Source organism: Eucyclogobius newberryi, unplaced genomic scaffold, assembly GCF_026437365.1.
Source record: "Eucyclogobius newberryi isolate DKJ021-1_F unplaced genomic scaffold, fEucNew1.0.hap1 SCAF_11, whole genome shotgun sequence".
Classification (NCBI taxonomy): Eukaryota; Metazoa; Chordata; class Actinopteri; order Gobiiformes; family Gobiidae; genus Eucyclogobius; species Eucyclogobius newberryi.
Window position 1 is genome coordinate 15,146,478 of NW_027315735.1, and position 6,000 is coordinate 15,152,477.

The window sequence follows — 6,000 nt, forward strand, 5'->3', positions numbered from 1 at the left end:
TTTACAGCTGCTCGGTCAGAATCCAAAGGTGTAAAGTTAAGCGGCTGGTTGATTGACAGGTTCTTCAAGTCATTGGTCATTCAGAGTGTTTGTTTAAAAAAGATTAGATTTATTAGAGACGGTAAAGCTGGTTACATGCAACGTTTGGCTCGTTACATTGAACAAGGAGCAATTCTGGAAATGTTCTCAACAAGCAAAGATGGCTTTTTTCCTTCTTGATCTGTGATAATGTATGTGTTTTTGCAATCAATACTAGGTCAGAGTTTTGTCTGACAATATCAAGCCTTATATGTATTTCATTTGAGTTGCAGATAGTATTTGGAAATGACCTACAGCAAAAGTAACTAAGATTATCCCTGCTGATGGGGAAAGAGAAGCTTTTCCTCATCATGAATCTACTGGGAAATTAAATGTATTCCAAATAATAATCGTTTTGAAGGTTTTTTACCAGTGTGCATGAACTTTAGGTGAGTATAACAATAACAAGAATATACATACAATATTTCTGCTCATAAACATAGTGTTTCTGGACTGTCTGGTTTCCTTGCTAATGACACACACTCATTACGGGGCCCTGTCCCTTCTCTGCTGGGTACCTGACTTTTTTATTTACCCCCTAAGAGCAGTACTTTGTGACAAAATGAAGCCGCTGCACGCTGTCTGCAGCTAATAATAAAGTATTTTATTTTTTGTGCCAAAAGCAGTGCTCTGATTGGCTGCGCTTGAGTGGGCCTGAAACAGATGCTCTAAATGTGTGCACTCGCCTATGAATACGTGTGAATATAAGGGTTTGTGAGAGCTATGGACAAGTTGGAGAGATTTAAATACTTACCTTTCTCAGTTAATATCATCATAGAATTAATCAATGAATAATTACACCTTTTCGATATTTACTCCTGGTTTACAGTAATTGTTCTTTGCTTGATTCAAAATGTCACATGTAATGTAACACTATAGTAATACTACAGTAATAGAATGCCATTATCATATTGACAAGTTGACCTACATGTAAAGGTCTGCCCCTCATTAAGTACATCTCTATTGCTCACTACGAGGGAATGGTTTAAAGCATCTATGCTGCTCCAAGGACTGAATGAGTTTGAAAAATAATCAAGACAAATACATGTATTAAGCACAATTCATACACAAGCGACCTGAAGTGCTTCACAAAAGACAGAGGAGATGCTGCCTCACTGCTTGATCCTGATTCTTGGGACACACAATAAACCTCAGAAGACCCGAAGACCCTTTCAACATCAAATGAAACATGTCTAGCATAATCAGTGCATTACCACTTAAATCAGGGGTGTCAAACTCATTTGGGTCGCGGGCCGAACATAACGTAAAACATAAAACTATCAAAAATATAAGAAATAAATAGCTTATATAGCCTACGCTGTTTTGAAGCAATTACTGGATCGATAAAAAAAAAATTACAAAACGTTTGTTCTCATAAATTGAAATGTATTAAGAAAAACATGTGTAATTTCACCAATACTGTGCTTCAGTTTATCTACATTAAAACTTCAGAGTTGATCTACAGTTCTACACAGAGATGATCATTTGACTTTATAACAAAATAAATCTAAAAAATCGTTTAAATGTACTAACTAACGTTTCCACGTCTGTGTAGTTATCTGTACACCTGAACTGACACACCACTAAACTTCTGCTCAAAAGTGCTTGAAGTGCACATCTCCCTCTGCAGCTCACACAGCAGTGCAGCAGAGCCTCGTGGGGGAGGGGCGGCCCCCGGCGGCATTATGGGACGCGTAGTTTTAGCGATAAAAACGGTTACGGATGTAACTACGGTTCTATGAACCGATAAGAAAAAAAAAAGGGGCGGATTAAAACGTCTGGCGGGCCAGAGTTTGACACCTCAAGCATTGTGCACCAGAAGAAATATTGGGAAGTCATTCCTCTCTAAGGCCCACCGAAAGCCCCTGAAGAGATTGCAAAACCAGTGTAATGTGATCCATCTTCCTGGTATTTGTAAGGACTTTTACTGCTGCATTTTGGATCAACTGCAGCTGTCATATGATTTTTTTTTATTTTTTTTTGCTGAGACCTGTAAAAAAAATGCTTTTACATTAATTCAGCCTTAAAATAAAAGCATGCACAGGTTTCGATTTGCCAATTTATGCTTGAATTTTAGGATTTTGTTCAGAGTGGACATTTAAAACTCAGCCAGGAGCATTAACATTTAAGAGAAGACTGAAATATGAACTGAAATTAACAAAGAATTCGCAAAAAAAAAGTAAAATAGCATCATACTCAAGATTGATAAAACAAATGTTGCGCATCCATCAGATTTAGTCACATTTTGTCTGCAAATTGCTATTTCCGTCCATCAAAAATAGCTTAATTTCACTTCAACTGCAACTACTCTTCCAGCAGCACCTCACGTCCTCCCGTCCCGAGCCGTCTTCCTTGGCATTTCCGTACAGTGCAACCTAACACTAGCTGGAGGATGTGGTCATTGAGTGTTTATCATCTGGATCAATGCTGCATCTGTGTCCACCCCCAGAGACCCACTGGATGTAATCCTTTTCCAGCTGAGCGGATCCCAACTCTTCCCATTCACGCACGTTCCCAGCGGACGCACGGGCACATTTCCCATGGAACTGAACAACTCGCCATGTTATCTGTGCAGCGTTTCTTGGGACGCTGCTTCTGTATCGTCCCCCAAAACATGTAGCTCAGATTACTCCCTTCTATGTCCGACTGTTAGCGTTGTAGGGACAGTTTTAAACCTTCTTTGTACCCAAGTTGACATGTTTAGGTAGAGTTACATGCGTGTGGGCTAATTGCTGTGGTTTTCTGTGTTTTGCTTGGCCTTCATGCTCACTTGAGTGGATCATATGTCCAGATTAACATCGACGTGAACGTGGCTAATCATCAGGGAAATGCACAAAGACGTGAAAAGAGCACTAGAGCGTGGAAGACTGTACATGGAATATCGTCTGCGGTTTGCGCTACAGTTAACTCAATTAAAGCATTGCAACATATGGTAAGGTGTTGTGTTTTTTTTTTCTGCAAAGCATGTGTTTTGTCAGCTTTGTTAGAGTTTTGTACACATTTATTGTCTACAATGAAATAGCTTTTGCCTCTATTTAAATATGATGCCACTCAATTGCTGATGTACAGTTTTCTTTTGAGTTTTTCCGAGCCACATTTAAAACATTGCGTGCCGTTAGAGACGACTGGCATAAAGGAATAAGACGGAGCTCATTAAACAAATTGGCTTAACACGTACAGTAGAAGTGCTTTCTGTTGCACAAAACACTGTGGTGAAACGTGACGCAAAGAACAGTAAAGTAGAGGTGAACTTTTATGGTTCATTTGTATTGAAAAGTCAGATAAGGTCAATAGAAAAAACACTTTACTTACTGAGATATTTAATAATATTTATGACAGATTTTGCAAGTAAGGTGTCATACATTTTCAATACAAATCTAAATACCACATAATGAAAATACGATTATTTGTTCTTATGAAAACAATGATGTGAGAGGGAAATAAAATTGACTTTGTTGTGCTGCACATGTTACTGTTAAGGTACTATTTTATTGAAATCTTCCCTCTGCATTTAATTTGGGGCATTTTGTTTGGAGTAGACATGTTAGGACATTCAATTTAATGTTGTAATTGTTGGCTCCATGACTTAGCAGCACTGAAATCCTTAATTAGCAGCTTTCTTTCAGAAGTCTGGCTTTATGAAATCAAACTTTCTGAGTAATGATACTGTCACTTTACACTATTTTAGAGTAAATATCAACCTGCAATTACTCATTACTGTTTATGACTCACAAGTATTTAGTTCTTATACGGACCCACTTCCAGATCTAGTGCTAGTCTTGGTCAGGATCTTAACTGGAGGATTTTGTGCATGTTTTGTGTTGATGGGAACAACCTGGAGAGGAAACATGTAACCTCTGTTCTGCCCCTGTTTAAATTCAATATACAGTAATCACTACATTGTAATGCATTTTTGAGCATTTCTGCATCATTTCCCATACACAGGTGCTTAGCTGTAAAGCCGCAGCCGCCTCGGGGTAGACAGACGGAAACGTGGCTGCCAATCTGCGCCGTCAGCTCACACACCACGTACACACACTCAGGCTGGTGAAGCGTCCGGCCCAACTGAACCACTGACCTGCGCGTTGATGGGCAAATGCTTGAACCACTGAGCCAACTGCGCTAACTCTTGTATTTTTATCATCTCACAATTTAACGCTCCACTTGTGTGTGGTACAACTGTTGTGTGCGGTGCAACAGTCTCAGTTTGAAAGTTTCTTTGCGCTTCTAAAGGTTTCTTCCTGTGGGATGGTTTGGTCAGATTGCAGCTGTTTACAAGCCGCTGCTCTCTGTGTGGTCAGAGCTTATGTTCTAATGCAAACAGGACTCGCCGTAGCACAGCGAGATAAAGCTGTGGATATTCTGTGTATATGTGAACATGAGGGAGGGAACAAGTCATAAAAAACACAATTCACTTAAATGTATAATTAAATTAAAAGGAACAGCAGACACGTTACTCACTGTGCATTGAGTGAACTTGACAGCTAATATCCAAAATGTACACATGACATTTACTATAACTGTCCATAAGGGCCATCTATCACATCAACAAAGACAAAAGGTTTCAAAGTCGTTGTATTAGTTCTGGGGAAACTCATAGTGCAGTATAAAGAGAATACACATGTCACAATGACATTTAAACTCAAGGTCAAGGTATACTTATCTCATTGCAAAAAGAGAAAGTTGTCTATGTGGGTATGAATTGTGGCAGAAAAAAAAAATATATGAGAAGAAAATTCCCACAGACAAAAGATCCAAGGCACTCTGTTTAGAGAAAAATAATTAAAAGCCGTTATTCAAACATGGCTTTTTGCAACGCGTTTCGGCCTAAAGCGTGGCCATTCTCAGGGTGCAAGTTTTAATTTTAGTTTAAATTTTAATTTAAATTTTACCTTTTTCTGGACTTTCAGTACCCACGCAGCGCTCCTCATTTATATTTTTTCTCACGTATACTTATTTCATTATTTGTGTGGTAAATGTATTCTCTGCATTTGACCCATAGTTGAACGCTGCTGGGGCAAATCTGACAGGACTCATACAAACATACAAACGAAAGTAATGAAAGTATATATTTATTTGTTACTGCCGTTCAAAATTATTTACAAGACAAATTGAACTTTAAAACAAAATACTACTTTATGTCCAAACTCTGCACAAAATCTGAATATTTAACGTCAAGCATTCATTTATGCAATTGGAATATATTAGTATTTTATTTTAATCCTCTCAGGCTTTATGCCAAACGCATCTGATTTTTAGTGCGTATATTTGTCCGAAGAAGTACTACCCTTTAAACAGTTTTTATAAATTATACCCTTTTTGTGTTAGCAGTCATCAAGTCTTGAGGACGTGTAACCTTCACCCCTTGATAATAAAAATAATTACATTTCATACAGTTGTCATGGAATTAGACATACACCCGATGCTATTCCTTAACACATTGAGAACACAATTCAACTTAGAATATTAAACGACACAGAAACATCAGACATTTGTGTGGCATGCATGGGAGAAAACGCGGGGACTGTGTCAGCCAGGCCGTTGTAAGGAGCCTGGCTGACCCTCCTGCGTCTCACCCCCGCGTCTCACCCCCTTTTTTCCCATGCTGGTTGGTTTTATTAGATATTCTGGAATAGGCGGGTCACATTTCTCATTGGTCAGCCTCACATCAAGGCACTTGGTATTTTTCCGTAGAGATCAAGCCTTGGGTAAACATTACCCAGACTCCTCTGGGTTATCACCCCCCCTAGGGTAAACATCCTTTGGCCCATCTTTACGACCCCTTCACAAACAAATGCTGTCACACACCCGTTCTTCTCTTAGACTAATGATGCAGATAAAATATCACTATTATGCAGATAAAATACATCACAGAAATATAATCATATATTCACATTTTATCACAACAGTACATCATATAAT